Raw genomic sequence first — 17880 nt, 5'->3', positions numbered from 1 at the left:
TTCTCTTAAGATACACAACTAGTGGCGTATCGCTTCAGGCAGACTGGAAACAGTATCTAAAAAATGTGTATTTGGGTGAGCAACTGGCAGAAAGCACTATGACTCTCTTAAGGTAGCCAATGCCTCGTCACCAACATAATCCCATCACCAACTTCAAGAAACCGCTTGCAAAGGTAACGAAGCTTCTCATAAGATACACAGCTAGTGGGGTGTCACTTGAGGCAGACTGGCCAAAGTATCAAAAAAATGTGTATTTGGGTGAGCAACTAGCAGGAATCACTATGACACTCATAGGGTAGCCAATGCCTCGTCACCAGCATAATCACATCAGCAACTTCCAGAAACCCCTGGCAAAAGTTACAATGACTCTTAAGATACACAACTAGTGGCGTAGCTATCAGGCAGACTGGAAAGAGTATCTAAAAAATGTGTATTTGGGTGAAGAACTGGCAGGAATCTCTATGACTCTCTTGAGGTAGCCAATGCCTCGTCACCAGCAGAATCAAATCAGCAACTTCTAGAAACCCCTGGCAAAAGTAACGATGTTTCTCTTAAGATACACAACTAGTGGCGTATCGCTTCAGGCACACTGGAAACAGTATCTAAAAAATGTGTATTTGGGTGAGCAAATGGCACGAAACACTGTGACTCTCTTAGGGTAGCCAATATCTCGTCACCAGTATAATCACATCTTCAAAATCAAGAAACCACTGGCAAGAGTAACGATGTTTCTCTTAAGATACACAACTAGTGGCGTATCGCTTCAGGCAGAATGGCCGCAGTATCTCAAAATGTGTATTTGGGTGAGCAACTGGCAGGAAGCAATATGACTCTCTTAAGGTAGCCAATGCCTCGTCACGAACATAATCCCAACTCAAACTTCAAGAAACCGCTTGCAAATGTAACGAAGCTTCTCATAAGATACACAGCTAGTGGGCTGTCACTTGAGGCAGACTGGCCAAAGTATCAAAAAAATGTGTATTTGGGTGAGCAACTAGCAGGAATCACTATGACACTCATAGGGTAGCCAATGCCTCGTCACCAGCATAATCACATCAGCAACTTCAAGAAACCCCTGGCAAAAGTTACAATGACTCTTAAGATACACAACTAGTGGCGTAGCTATCAGGCAGACTGGAAAGAGTATCTAAAAAATGTGTATTTGGGTGAAGAACTGGCAGGAATCTCTATGACTCTCTTGAGGTAGCCAATGCTTCGTCACCAGCAGAATCAAATCAGCAACTTCTAGAAACCCCTTTCAAAAGTAACGATGTTTCTCTTAAGATACACAACTAGTGGCGTATCGCTTCAGGCACACTGGAAACAGTATCTAAAAAATGTGTATTTGGATGAGCAACTGGCAGGAAACACTGTGACTCTCTTATTGTAGCCAATATCTTGTCAACAGAATAATCACATCTTCAAAGTCAAGAAACCGCTGGCAAGAGTAACGATGTTTCTCTTAAGATACACAACTAGTGGCGTATCGCCTCAGGCACACTGGAAACAGTATCTAAAAAATGTGTATTTGGGTGAGCAACTGGCACGAAACACTGTGACTCTCTTAGGGTAGCCAATATCTCGTCACCAGTATAATCACAGCTTCAAAGTCAAGAAACCGCTGGCAAGAGTAACGATGTTTCTCTTAAGATACACAACTAGTGGCGTATCGCTTCAGGCAGACCGGCCACAGTATCTCAAAATGTGTATTTGGGTGAGCAACTGGCAGGAAGCACTATGACTCTCTTAAGGTAGCCAATGCCTCGTCACCAACATAATCCCATCACCAACTTCAAGAAACCGCTTGCAAAGGTAACGAAGCTTCTCATAAGATACACAGCTAGTGGGGTGTCACTTGAGGCAGACTGGCCAAAGTATCAAAAAATGTGTATTTGGGTGAGCAACTAGCAGGAATCACTATGACACTCATAGGGTAGCCAATGCCTCGTCACCAGCATAATCACATCAGCAACTTCAAGAAACCCCTGGCAAAAGTTACAATGACTCTTAAGATACACAACTAGTGGCGTAGCTATCAGGCAGACTGGAAAGAGTATCTAAAAAAATTTGTATTTGGGTGAAGAACTGGCAGGAATCTCTATGACTCTCTTGAGGTAGCCAATGCCTCGTCACCAGCAGAATCAAATCAGCAACTTCTAGAAACCCCTGGCAAAAGTAACGATGTTTCTCTTAAGATACACAACTAGTGGCGTATCGCTTCAGGCACACTGGAAACAGTATCTAAAAAATGTGTATTTGGGTGAGCAACTGGCACGAAACACTGTGACTCTCTTAGGGTAGCCAATATCTCGTCACCAGTATAACCACAGCTTCAAAGTCAAGAAACCGCTGGCAAGAGTAACGATGTTCCTCTTAAGATACACAACTAGTGGCGTATCGCTTCAGGCTGACTGGCCACAGTATCTCAAAATGTGTATTTGGGTGAGCAACTGGCAGGAAGCACTATGACTCTCTTAAGGTAGCCAATGCCTCGTCACCAACATCATCCGATCACCAACTTCAAGAAACCGCTTGCAAAGGTAACGAAGCTTCTCATAAGATACACAGCTAGTGGGGTGTCACTTGAGGCAGACTGGCCAAAGTATCAAAAAAATGTGTAATTGGGTGAGCAACTAGCAGGAATCACTATGACACTCATAGGGTAGCCAATGCCTCGTCACCAGCATAATCACATCAGCAACTTCAAGAAACCCCTGGCAAAAGTTACAATGACTCTTAAGATACACAACTAGTGGCGTAGCTATCGGGCAGACTGGAAAGAGTATCTAAAAAATGTGTATTTGGGTGAAGAACTGGCAGGAATCTCTATGACTCTCTTGAGGTAGCCAATGCCTCGTCACCAGCAGAATCAAATCAGCAACTTCTAGAAACCCCTGGCAAAAGTAACAATGTTTCTCTTAAGATACACAACTAGTGGCGTATCGCTTCAGGCAGACTGGAAAGTGTATCTAAAAAATGTGTATTTGTGTGAAGAACTGGCAGGAATCTCTATGACTCTCTTGAGGTAGCCAATGCTTCGTCACCAGCAGAATCAAATCAACAACTTCTAGAAACCCCTGGCAAAAGTAACGATGTTTCTCTTAAGATACACAACTAGTGGCGTATCGCTTCAGGCACACTGGAAACAGTATCTAAAAAATGTGTATTTGGGTGAGCAACTGGCACGAAACACTGTGACTCTCTTAGGGTAGCCAATATCTCGTCACCAGTATAATCACAGCTTCAAAGTCAAGAAACCGCTGGCAAGAGTAACGATGTTTCTCTTAAGATACACAACTAGTGGCGTATCGCTTCAGGCAGACTGGCCACAGTATCTCAAAATGTGTATTTGGGTGAGCAACTGGCAGGCAGCACTATGACTCTCTTAAGGTAGCCAATGCCTCGTCACCAACATAATCCCAGCACCAACTTCAAGAAACCGCTTGCAAAGGTAACGAAGCTTCTCATAAGATACACAGCTAGTGGGGTGTCACTTGAGGCAGACTGGCCAAAGAATCAAAAAAATGTGTATTTGGGTGAGCAACTAGCAGGAATCACTATGACACTCATAGGGTAGCCAATGCCTCGTCACCAGCATAATCACATCAGCAACTTCCAGAAACCCCTGGCAAAAGTTACAATTACTCTTAAGATACACAACTAGTGGCGTAGCTATCAGGCAGACTGGAAAGAGTATCTAAAAAATGTGTATTTGGGTGAAGAACTGGCAGGAATCTCTATGACTCTCTTGAGTTAGCCAATGCCTCGTCACCAGCAGAATCAAATCAGCAACTTCTAGAAACCCCTGGCAAAAGTAACAATGTTTCTCTTAAGATACACAACTAGTGGCGTATCGCTTCAGGCACACTGGAAACAGTATCTAAAAAATGTGTATTTGGGTGAGCAACTGGCACGAAACACTGTGACTCTCTTAGGGTAGCCAATATCACGTCACCAGTATAATCACAGCTTCAAAGTCAAGAAACCGCTGGCAAGAGTAACGATGTTTCTCTTAAGATACACAACTAGTGGCGTATCGCTTCAGGCAGACTGGCCACAGTATCTCAAAATGTGTATTTGGGTGAGCAACTGGCAGGAAGCACTATGACTCTCTTAAGGTAGCCAATGCCTCGTCACCAACATAATCCCATCACCAACTTCAAGAAACCGCTTGCAAAGGTAACGAAGCTTCTCATAAGATACACAGCTAGTGGGGTGTCACTTGAGGCAGACTGGCCAAAGTATCAAAAAAATGTGTATTTGGGTGAGCAACTAGCAGGAATCACTATGACACTCATAGGGTAGCCAATGCCTCGTCACCAGCATAATCACATCAGCAACTTCAAGAAACCCCTGGCAAAAGTTACAATGACTCTTAAGATACACAACTAGTGGCGTAGCTATCAGGCAGACTGGAAAGAGTATCTAAAAAAATTTGTATTTGGGTGAAGAACTGGCAGCAATCTCTATGACTCTCTTGAGGTAGCCAATGCCTCGTCACCAGCAGAATCAAATCAGCAACTTCTAGAAACCCCTGGCAAAAGTAACGATGTTTCTCTTAAGATACACAACTAGTGGCGTATCGCTTCAGGCACACTGGAAACAGTATCTAAAAAATGTGTATTTGGGTGAGCAACTGGCACGAAACACTGTGACTCTCTTAGGGTAGCCAATATCTCGTCACCAGTATAACCACAGCTTCAAAGTCAAGAAACCGCTGGCAAGAGTAACGATGTTTCTCTTAAGATACACAACTAGTGGCGTATCGCTTCAGGCAGACTGGCCACAGTATCTCAAAATGTGTATTTGGGTGAGCAACTGGCAGGAAGCACTATGACTCTCTTAAGGTAGCCAATGCCTCGTCACCAACATCATCCGATCACCAACTTCAAGAAACCGCTTGAAAAAGTAACGAAGCTTCTCATAAGATACACAGCTAGTGGGGTGTCACTTGAGGCAGACTGGCCAAAGTATCAAAAAAATGTGTATTTGGGTGAGCAACTAGCAGGAATCACTATGACACTCATAGGGTAGCCAATGCCTCGTCACCAGCATAATCACATCAGCAACTTCAAGAAACCCCTGGCAAAAGTTACAATGACTCTTAAGATACACAACTAGTGGCGTAGCTATCGGGCAGACCGGAAAGAGTATCTAAAAAATGTGTATTTGGGTGAAGAACTGGCAGGAATCTCTATGACTCTCTTGAGGTAGCCAATGCCTCGTCACCAGCAGAATCAAATCAGCAACTTCTAGAAACCCCTGGCAAAAGTAACAATGTTTCTCTTAAGATACACAACTAGTGGCGTATCGCTTCAGGCAGACTGGCCACAGTATCTCAAAATGTGTATTTGGGTGAGCAACTGGCAGGAAGCACTATGACTCTCTTAAGGTAGCGAATGCCTCGTCACCAACATAATCCCATCACCAACTTCAAGAAACCGCTTGCAAATGTAACGAAGCTTCTCATAAGATACACAGCTAGTGGGGTGTCACTTGAGGCAGACTGGCCAAAGTATCAAAAAAATTTGTATTTGGGTGAGCAACTAGCAGGAATCACTATGACACTCATAGGGTAGCCAATGACTCGTCACCAGCATAATCACATCAGCAACTTCAAGGAACCCCTGGCAAAAGTTACAATGACTCATAAGATACACAACTAGTGGCGTAGCTATCAGGCAGACTGGAAAGTGTATCTAAAAAATGTGTATTTGTGTGAAGAACTGGCAGGAATCTCTATGACTCTCTTGAGGTAGCCAATGCTTCGTCACCAGCAGAATCAAATCAGCAACTTCTAGAAACCCCTTTCAAAAGTAACGATGTTTCTCTTAAGATACACAACTAGTGGCGTATCGCTTCAGGCACACTGGAAACAGTATCTAAAAAATGTGTATTTGGGTGAGCAACTGGCACGAAACACTGTGACTCTCTTAGGGTAGCCAATATCTCGTCACCAGTATAATCACAGCTTCAAAGTCAAGAAACCGCTGGCAAGAGTAACGATGTTTCTCTTAAGATACACAACTAGTGGCGTATCGCTTCAGGCAGACTGGCCACAGTATCTCAAAATGTGTATTTGGGTGAGCAACTGGCAGGAAGCACTATGACTCTCTTAAGGTAGCCAATGCCTCGTCACCAACATAATCCCATCACCAACTTCAAGAAACCGCTTGCAAAGGTAACGAAGCTTCTCATAAGATACACAGCTAGTGGGGTGTCACTTGAGGCAGACTGGCCAAAGTATCAAAAAAATGTGTATTTGGGTGAGCAACTAGCAGGAATCACTATGACACTCATAGGGTAGCCAATGCCTCGTCACCAGCATAATCACATCAGCAACTTCAAGAAACCCCTGGCAAAAGTTACAATGACTCTTAAGATACACAACTAGTGGCGTAGCTATCAGGCAGACTGGAAAGAGCATCTAAAAAAATGTGTATTTGTGTGAAGAACTGGCAGGAATCTCTATGACTCTCTTGAGTTAGCCAATGCCTCGTCACCAGCAGAATCAAATCAGCAACTTCTAGAAACCCCTGGCAAAAGTAACAATGTTTCTCTTAAGATACACAACTAGTGGCGTATCGCTTCAGGCACACTGGAAACAGTATCTAAAAAATGTGTATTTGGGTGAGCAACTGGCACGAAACACTGTGACTCTCTTAGGGTAGCCAATATCACGTCACCAGTATAATCACAGCTTCAAAGTCAAGAAACCGCTGGCAAGAGTAACGATGTTTCTCTTAAGATACACAACTAGTGGCGTATCGCTTCAGGCAGACTGGCCACAGTATCTCAAAATGTGTATTTGGGTGAGCAACTGGCAGGAAGCACTATGACTCTCTTAAGGTAGCCAATGCCTCGTCACCAACATAATCCCATCACCAACTTCAAGAAACCGCTTGCAAAGGTAACGAAGCTTCTCATAAGATACACAGCTAGTGGGGTGTCACTTGAGGCAGACTGGCCAAAGTATCAAAAAAATGTGTATTTGGGTGAGCAACTAGCAGGAATCACTATGACACTCATAGGGTAGCCAATGCCTCGTCACCAGCATAATCACATCAGCAACTTCAAGAAACCCCTGGCAAAAGTTACAATGACTCTTAAGATACACAACTAGTGGCGTAGCTATCAGGCAGACTGGAAAGAGTATCTAAAAAAATTTGTATTTGGGTGAAGAACTGGCAGCAATCTCTATGACTCTCTTGAGGTAGCCAATGCCTCGTCACCAGCAGAATCAAATCAGCAACTTCTAGAAACCCCTGGCAAAAGTAACGATGTTTCTCTTAAGATACACAACTAGTGGCGTATCGCTTCAGGCACACTGGAAACAGTATCTAAAAAATGTGTATTTGGGTGAGCAACTGGCACGAAACACTGTGACTCTCTTAGGGTAGCCAATATCTCGTCACCAGTATAACCACAGCTTCAAAGTCAAGAAACCGCTGGCAAGAGTAACGATGTTTCTCTTAAGATACACAACTAGTGGCGTATCGCTTCAGGCAGACTGGCCACAGTATCTCAAAATGTGTATTTGGGTGAGCAACTGGCAGGAAGCACTATGACTCTCTTAAGGTAGCCAATGCCTCGTCACCAACATCATCCGATCACCAACTTCAAGAAACCGCTTGAAAAAGTAACGAAGCTTCTCATAAGATACACAGCTAGTGGGGTGTCACTTGAGGCAGACTGGCCAAAGTATCAAAAAAATGTGTATTTGGGTGAGCAACTAGCAGGAATCACTATGACACTCATAGGGTAGCCAATGCCTCGTCACCAGCATAATCACATCAGCAACTTCAAGAAACCCCTGGCAAAAGTTACAATGACTCTTAAGATACACAACTAGTGGCGTAGCTATCGGGCAGACCGGAAAGAGTATCTAAAAAATGTGTATTTGGGTGAAGAACTGGCAGGAATCTCTATGACTCTCTTGAGGTAGCCAATGCCTCGTCACCAGCAGAATCAAATCAGCAACTTCTAGAAACCCCTGGCAAAAGTAACAATGTTTCTCTTAAGATACACAACTAGTGGCGTATCGCTTCAGGCAGACTGGCCACAGTATCTCAAAATGTGTATTTGGGTGAGCAACTGGCAGGAAGCACTATGACTCTCTTAAGGTAGCGAATGCCTCGTCACCAACATAATCCCATCACCAACTTCAAGAAACCGCTTGCAAATGTAACGAAGCTTCTCATAAGATACACAGCTAGTGGGGTGTCACTTGAGGCAGACTGGCCAAAGTATCAAAAAAATTTGTATTTGGGTGAGCAACTAGCAGGAATCACTATGACACTCATAGGGTAGCCAATGACTCGTCACCAGCATAATCACATCAGCAACTTCAAGGAACCCCTGGCAAAAGTTACAATGACTCATAAGATACACAACTAGTGGCGTAGCTATCAGGCAGACTGGAAAGTGTATCTAAAAAATGTGTATTTGTGTGAAGAACTGGCAGGAATCTCTATGACTCTCTTGAGGTAGCCAATGCTTCGTCACCAGCAGAATCAAATCAGCAACTTCTAGAAACCCCTTTCAAAAGTAACGATGTTTCTCTTAAGATACACAACTAGTGGCGTATCGCTTCAGGCACACTGGAAACAGTATCTAAAAAATGTGTATTTGGGTGAGCAACTGGCACGAAACACTGTGACTCTCTTAGGGTAGCCAATATCTCGTCACCAGTATAATCACAGCTTCAAAGTCAAGAAACCGCTGGCAAGAGTAACGATGTTTCTCTTAAGATACACAACTAGTGGCGTATCGCTTCAGGCAGACTGGCCACAGTATCTCAAAATGTGTATTTGGGTGAGCAACTGGCAGGAAGCACTATGACTCTCTTAAGGTAGCCAATGCCTCGTCACCAACATAATCCCATCACCAACTTCAAGAAACCGCTTGCAAAGGTAACGAAGCTTCTCATAAGATACACAGCTAGTGGGGTGTCACTTGAGGCAGACTGGCCAAAGTATCAAAAAAATGTGTAATTGGGTGAGCAACTAGCAGGAATCACTATGACACTCATAGGGTAGCCAATGCCTCGTCACCAGCATAATCACATCAGCAACTTCAAGAAACCCCTGGCAAAAGTTACAATGACTCTTAAGATACACAACTAGTGGCGTAGCTATCAGGCAGACTGGAAAGAGCATCTAAAAAAATGTGTATTTGTGTGAAGAACTGGCAGGAATCTCTATGACTCTCTTGAGGTAGCCAATGCCTCGTCACCAGCAGAATCAAATCAGCAACTTCTAGAAACCCCTGGCAAAAGTAACGATGTTTCTCTTAAGATACACAACTATTGGGGTATCGCTTCAGGCACACTGGAAACAGTATCTAAAAAATGTGTATTTGGGTGAGCAACTGGCACGAAACACTGTGACTCTCTTAGGGTAGCCAATATCTCGTCACCAGTATAACCACAGCTTCAAAGTCAAGAAACCGCTGGCAAGAGTAACGATGTTTCTCTTAAGATACACAACTAGTGGCGTATCGCTTCAGGCAGACTGGCCACAGTATCTCAAAATGTGTATTTGGGTGAGCAACTGGCAGGAAGCACTATGACTCTCTTAAGGTAGCCAATGCCTCGTCACCAACATCATCCGATCACCAACTTCAAGAAACCGCTTGCAAATGTAACGAAGCTTCTCATAAGATACACAGCTAGTGGGGTGTCACTTGAGGCAGACTGGCCAAAGTATCAAAAAAATGTGTATTTGGGTGAGCAACTAGCAGGAATCACTATGACACTCATAGGGTAGCCAATGCCTCGTCACCAGCATAATCACATCAGCAACTTCAAGAAACCAATGGCAAAAGTTACAATGAGTCTTAAGATACACAACTAGTGGCGTAGCTATCAGGCAGACTGGAAAGAGTATCTAAAAAATGTGTATTTGGGTGAAGAACTGGCAGGAATCTCTATGACTCTCTTGAGGTAGCCAATGCTTCGTCACCAGCAGAATCAAATCAGCAACTTCTAGAAACCCATTTCAAAAGTAACGATGTTTCTCTTAAGATACACAACTAGTGGCCTATCGCTTCAGGCACACTGGAAACAGTATCTAAAAAATGTGTATTTGGGTGAGCAACTGGCACGAAACACTGTGACTCTCTTAGGGTAGCCAATATCTCGTCACCAGTATAATCACAGCTTCAAAGTCAAGAAAGCGCTGGCAAGAGTAACGATGTTTCTCTTAAGATACACAACTAGTGGCGTATCGCTTCAGGCAGACTGGCCACAGTATCTCAAAATGTGTATTTGGGTGAGCAACTGGCAGGAAGCACTATGACTCTCTTAAGGTAGCCAATGCCTCGTCACCAACATAATCCCATCACCAACTTCAAGAAACCGCTTGCAAAGGTAACGAAGCTTCTCATAAGATACACAGCTAGTGGGGTGTCACTTGAGGCAGACTGGCCAAAGTATCAAAAAAATGTGTATTTGGGTGAGCAACTAGCAGGAATCACTATGACACTCATAGGGTAGCCAATGCCTAGTCACCAGCATAATCACATCAGCAACTTCAAGAAACCCCTGGCAAAAGTTACAATGACTCTTAAGATACACAACTAGTGGCGTAGCTATCAGGCAGACTGGAAAGAGTATCTAAAAAATGTGTATTTGTGTGAAGAACTGGCAGGAATCTCTATGACTCTCTTGAGGTAGCCAATGCCTCGTCACCAGCAGAATCAAATCAGCAACTTCTAGAAACCCCTGGCAAAAGTAACGATGTTTCTCTTAAGATACACAACTAGTGGCGTATCGCTTCAGGCACACTGGAAACAGTATCTAAAAAATGTGTATTTGGGTAAGCAACTGGCACGAAACACTGTGACTCTCTTAGGGTAGCCAATATCTCGTCACCAGTATAATCACATCTTCAAAATCAAGAAACCGCTGGCAAGAGTAACGATGTTTCTCTTAAGATACACTACTAGTGGCGTATCGCCTCAGGCACACTGGAAACAGTATCTAAAAAATGTGTATTTGGGTGAGCAACTGGCACGAAACACTGTGACTCTCTTAGGGTAACCAATATCTCGCCACCAGTATAATCACATCTTCAAAGACAAGAAACCGCTGGCAAGAGTAACGATATTTCTCTTAAGATACACAACTAGTGGCGTATCGCTTCAGGCAGACTGGCCACAGTATCTCAAAATGTATATTTGGGTGAGCAACTGGCAGGAAGCACTATGACTCTCTTAAGGTAGCCAATGCCTCGTCACCAACATAATCCCATCACCAACTTCAAGAAACCGCTTGCAAAGGTAACGAAGCTTCTCATAAGATACACAGCTAGTGGGGTGTCACTTGAGGCAGACTGGCCAAAGTATCAAAAAAATGTGTAATTGGGTGAGCAACTAGCAGGAATCACTATGACACTCATAGGGTAGCCAATGCCTCGTCACCAGCATAATCACATCAGCAACTTCAAGAAACCCCTGGCAAAAGTTACAATGACTCTTAAGATACACAACTAGTGGCGTAGCTATCAGGCAGACTGGAAAGAGCATCTAAAAAAATGTGTATTTGTGTGAAGAACTGGCAGGAATCTCTATGACTCTCTTGAGGTAGCCAATGCCTCGTCACCAGCAGAATCAAATCAGCAACTTCTAGAAACCCCTGGCAAAAGTAACGATGTTTCTCTTAAGATACACAACTATTGGGGTATCGCTTCAGGCACACTGGAAACAGTATCTAAAAAATGTGTATTTGGGTGAGCAACTGGCACGAAACACTGTGACTCTCTTAGGGTAGCCAATATCTCGTCACCAGTATAACCACAGCTTCAAAGTCAAGAAACCGCTGGCAAGAGTAACGATGTTTCTCTTAAGATACACAACTAGTGGCGTATCGCTTCAGGCAGACTGGCCACAGTATCTCAAAATGTGTATTTGGGTGAGCAACTGGCAGGAAGCACTATGACTCTCTTAAGGTAGCCAATGCCTCGTCACCAACATCATCCGATCACCAACTTCAAGAAACCGCTTGCAAATGTAACGAAGCTTCTCATAAGATACACAGCTAGTGGGGTGTCACTTGAGGCAGACTGGCCAAAGTATCAAAAAAATGTGTATTTGGGTGAGCAACTAGCAGGAATCACTATGACACTCATAGGGTAGCCAATGCCTCGTCACCAGCATAATCACATCAGCAACTTCAAGAAACCAATGGCAAAAGTTACAATGAGTCTTAAGATACACAACTAGTGGCGTAGCTATCAGGCAGACTGGAAAGAGTATCTAAAAAATGTGTATTTGGGTGAAGAACTGGCAGGAATCTCTATGACTCTCTTGAGGTAGCCAATGCTTCGTCACCAGCAGAATCAAATCAGCAACTTCTAGAAACCCATTTCAAAAGTAACGATGTTTCTCTTAAGATACACAACTAGTGGCCTATCGCTTCAGGCACACTGGAAACAGTATCTAAAAAATGTGTATTTGGGTGAGCAACTGGCACGAAACACTGTGACTCTCTTAGGGTAGCCAATATCTCGTCACCAGTATAATCACAGCTTCAAAGTCAAGAAAGCGCTGGCAAGAGTAACGATGTTTCTCTTAAGATACACAACTAGTGGCGTATCGCTTCAGGCAGACTGGCCACAGTATCTCAAAATGTGTATTTGGGTGAGCAACTGGCAGGAAGCACTATGACTCTCTTAAGGTAGCCAATGCCTCGTCACCAACATAATCCCATCACCAACTTCAAGAAACCGCTTGCAAAGGTAACGAAGCTTCTCATAAGATACACAGCTAGTGGGGTGTCACTTGAGGCAGACTGGCCAAAGTATCAAAAAAATGTGTATTTGGGTGAGCAACTAGCAGGAATCACTATGACACTCATAGGGTAGCCAATGCCTAGTCACCAGCATAATCACATCAGCAACTTCAAGAAACCCCTGGCAAAAGTTACAATGACTCTTAAGATACACAACTAGTGGCGTAGCTATCAGGCAGACTGGAAAGAGTATCTAAAAAATGTGTATTTGTGTGAAGAACTGGCAGGAATCTCTATGACTCTCTTGAGGTAGCCAATGCCTCGTCACCAGCAGAATCAAATCAGCAACTTCTAGAAACCCCTGGCAAAAGTAACGATGTTTCTCTTAAGATACACAACTAGTGGCGTATCGCTTCAGGCACACTGGAAACAGTATCTAAAAAATGTGTATTTGGGTAAGCAACTGGCACGAAACACTGTGACTCTCTTAGGGTAGCCAATATCTCGTCACCAGTATAATCACATCTTCAAAATCAAGAAACCGCTGGCAAGAGTAACGATGTTTCTCTTAAGATACACTACTAGTGGCGTATCGCCTCAGGCACACTGGAAACAGTATCTAAAAAATGTGTATTTGGGTGAGCAACTGGCACGAAACACTGTGACTCTCTTAGGGTAACCAATATCTCGCCACCAGTATAATCACATCTTCAAAGACAAGAAACCGCTGGCAAGAGTAACGATATTTCTCTTAAGATACACAACTAGTGGCGTATCGCTTCAGGCAGACTGGCCACAGTATCTCAAAATGTATATTTGGGTGAGCAACTGGCAGGAAGCACTATGACTCTCTTAAGGTAGCCAATGCCTCGTCACCAACATAATCCCATCACCAACTTCAAGAAACCGCTTGCAAAGGTAACGAAGCTTCTCATAAGATACACAGCTAGTGGGGTGTCACTTGAGGCAGACTGGCCAAAGTATCAAAAAAATGTGTAATTGGGTGAGCAACTAGCAGGAATCACTATGACACTCATAGGGTAGCCAATGCCTCGTCACCAGCATAATCACATCAGCAACTTCAAGAAACCCCTGGCAAAAGTTACAATGACTCTTAAGATACACAACTAGTGGCGTAGCTATCAGGCAGACTGGAAAGAGCATCTAAAAAAATGTGTATTTGGGTGAAGAACTGGCAGGAATCTCTATGACTCTCTTGAGGTAGCCAATGCCTCGTCACCAGCAGAATCAAATCAGCAACTTCTAGAAACCCCTGGCAAAAGTAACGATGTTTCTCTTAAGATACACAACTATTGGGGTATCGCTTCAGGCACACTGGAAACAGTATCTAAAAAATGTGTATTTGGGTGAGCAACTGGCACGAAACACTGTGACTCTCTTAGGGTAGCCAATATCTCGTCACCAGTATAACCACAGCTTCAAAGTCAAGAAACCGCTGGCAAGAGTAACGATGTTTCTCTTAAGATACACAACTAGTGGCGTATCGCTTCAGGCAGACTGGCCACAGTATCTCAAAATGTGTATTTGGGTGAGCAACTGGCAGGAAGCACTATGACTCTCTTAAGGTAGCCAATGCCTCGTCACCAACATAATCCGATCACCAACTTCAAGAAACCGCTTGCAAATGTAACGAAGCTTCTCATAAGATACACAGCTAGTGGGGTGTCACTTGAGGCAGACTGGCCAAAGTATCAAAAAAATGTGTATTTGGGTGAGCAACTAGCAGGAATCACTATGACACTCATAGGGTAGCCAATGCCTCGTCACCAGCATAATCACATCAGCAACTTCAAGAAACCAATGGCAAAAGTTACAATGAGTCTTAAGATACACAACTAGTGGCGTAGCTATCAGGCAGACTGGAAAGAGTATCTAAAAAATGTGTATTTGGGTGAAGAACTGGCAGGAATCTCTATGACTCTCTTGAGGTAGCCAATGCTTCGTCACCAGCAGAATCAAATCAGCAACTTCTAGAAACCCATTTCAAAAGTAACGATGTTTCTCTTAAGATACACAACTAGTGGCCTATCGCTTCAGGCACACTGGAAACAGTATCTAAAAAATGTGTATTTGGGTGAGCAACTGGCACGAAACACTGTGACTCTCTTAGGGTAGCCAATATCTCGTCACCAGTATAATCACAGCTTCAAAGTCAAGAAAGCGCTGGCAAGAGTAACGATGTTTCTCTTAAGATACACAACTAGTGGCGTATCGCTTCAGGCAGACTGGCCACAGTATCTCAAAATGTGTATTTGGGTGAGCAACTGGCAGGAAGCACTATGACTCTCTTAAGGTAGCCAATGCCTCGTCACCAACATAATCCCATCACCAACTTCAAGAAACCGCTTGCAAAGGTAACGAAGCTTCTCATAAGATACACAGCTAGTGGGGTGTCACTTGAGGCAGACTGGCCAAAGTATCAAAAAAATGTGTATTTGGGTGAGCAACTAGCAGGAATCACTATGACACTCATAGGGTAGCCAATGCCTAGTCACCAGCATAATCACATCAGCAACTTCAAGAAACCCCTGGCAAAAGTTACAATGACTCTTAAGATACACAACTAGTGGCGTAGCTATCAGGCAGACTGGAAAGAGTATCTAAAAAATGTGTATTTGTGTGAAGAACTGGCAGGAATCTCTATGACTCTCTTGAGGTAGCCAATGCCTCGTCACCAGCAGAATCAAATCAGCAACTTCTAGAAACCCCTGGCAAAAGTAACGATGTTTCTCTTAAGATACACAACTAGTGGCGTATCGCTTCAGGCACACTGGAAACAGTATCTAAAAAATGTGTATTTGGGTAAGCAACTGGCACGAAACACTGTGACTCTCTTAGGGTAGCCAATATCTCGTCACCAGTATAATCACATCTTCAAAATCAAGAAACCGCTGGCAAGAGTAACGATGTTTCTCTTAAGATACACAACTAGTGGCGTATCGCCTCAGGCACACTGGAAACAGTATCTAAAAAATGTGTATTTGGGTGAGCAACTGGCACGAAACACTGTGACTCTCTTAGGGTAACCAATATCTCGCCACCAGTATAATCACATCTTCAAAGTCAAGAAACCGCTGGCAAGAGTAACGATATTTCTCTTAAGATACACAACTAGTGGCGTATCGCTTCAGGCAGACTGGCCACAGTATCTCAAAATGTATATTTGGGTGAGCAACTGGCAGAAAGCACTATGACTCTCTTAAAGTAGCCAATGTGTCGTAACCAACATAATCCCATCACCAACTGCAAGAAACCGCTTGCAAAGGTAACGAAGCTTTTCATAAGATACACAGCTGGTGGGGTGTCACTTGAGGCAGTTTGGCCAAAGTATCAAAAAAATGTGTATTTTGGGTGAGCAACTAGCAGGAATCACTATGACACTCATAGGTTAGCCAATGCCTCGTCACCAGCATAATCACATCAGCAACTTCAAGAAACTACTGGCAAAAGATACAATGACTCTTAAGATACACAACTAGTGGCGTAGCTATCAGGCAGACTGGAAAGAGTGTCTAAAAAATGTGTATTTGGGTGAGCAACTGGCAGGAAGCACTATGACTCTCTTAAGGTAGCCAATGCATCGTCACCAACATAATCCCATCACCAACTTCAAGAAACCGCTTGCAAAGGTAACGAAGCTTCTCATAAGATACACAGCTAGTGGGGTGTCACTTGAGGCAGACTGGCCAAAGTATCAAAAAAATGTGTATTTGGGTGAGCAACTAGCAGGAATCACTATGACACTCATAGGGTAGCCAATGCCTCGTCACCAGCAGAATCAAATCAGCAACTTCTAGAAACCCCTGGCAAAAGTAACAATGTTTCTCTTAAGATACACAACTAGTGGCGTATCGCTTCAGGCAGACTGGAAAGTGTATCTAAAAAATGTGTATTTGTGTGAAGAACTGGCAGGAATCTCTATGACTCTCTTGAGGTAGCCAATGCTTCGTCACCAGCAGAATCAAATCAACAACTTCTAGAAACCCCTGGCAAAAGTAACGATGTTTCTCTTAAGATACACAACTAGTGGCGTATCGCTTCAGGCACACTGGAAACAGTATCTAAAAAATGTGTATTTGGGTGAGCAACTGGCACGAAACACTGTGACTCTCTTAGGGTAGCCAATATCTCGTCACCAGTATAATCACAGCTTCAAAGTCAAGAAACCGCTGGCAAGAGTAACGATGTTTCTCTTAAGATACACAACTAGTGGCGTATCGCTTCAGGCAGACTGGCCACAGTATCTCAAAATGTGTATTTGGGTGAGCAACTGGCAGGCAGCACTATGACTCTCTTAAGGTAGCCAATGCCTCGTCACCAACATAATCCCAGCACCAACTTCAAGAAACCGCTTGCAAAGGTAACGAAGCTTCTCATAAGATACACAGCTAGTGGGGTGTCACTTGAGGCAGACTGGCCAAAGAATCAAAAAAATGTGTATTTGGGTGAGCAACTAGCAGGAATCACTATGACACTCATAGGGTAGCCAATGCCTCGTCACCAGCATAATCACATCAGCAACTTCCAGAAACCCCTGGCAAAAGTTACAATGACTCTTAAGATACACAACTAGTGGCGTAGCTATCAGGCAGACTGGAAAGAGTATCTAAAAAAATTTGTATTTGGGTGAAGAACTGGCAGCAATCTCTATGACTCTCTTGAGGTAGCCAATGCCTCGTCACCAGCAGAATCAAATCAGCAACTTCTAGAAACCCCTGGCAAAAGTAACGATGTTTCTCTTAAGATACACAACTAGTGGCGTATCGCTTCAGGCACACTGGAAACAGTATCTAAAAAATGTGTATTTGGGTGAGCAACTGGCACGAAACACTGTGACTCTCTTAGGGTAGCCAATATCTCGTCACCAGTATAACCACAGCTTCAAAGTCAAGAAACCGCTGGCAAGAGTAACGATGTTTCTCTTAAGATACACAACTAGTGGCGTATCGCTTCAGGCAGACTGGCCACAGTATCTCAAAATGTGTATTTGGGTGAGCAACTGGCAGGAAGCACTATGACTCTCTTAAGGTAGCCAATGCCTCGTCACCAACATCATCCGATCACCAACTTCAAGAAACCGCTTGAAAAAGTAACGAAGCTTCTCATAAGATACACAGCTAGTGGGGTGT

This window comes from Schistocerca nitens, chromosome 3, assembly GCF_023898315.1.
Source record: "Schistocerca nitens isolate TAMUIC-IGC-003100 chromosome 3, iqSchNite1.1, whole genome shotgun sequence".
Lineage (NCBI taxonomy): Eukaryota > Metazoa > Arthropoda > Insecta > Orthoptera > Acrididae > Schistocerca > Schistocerca nitens.
Note: the sequence above shows the minus strand (reverse complement) of the source record.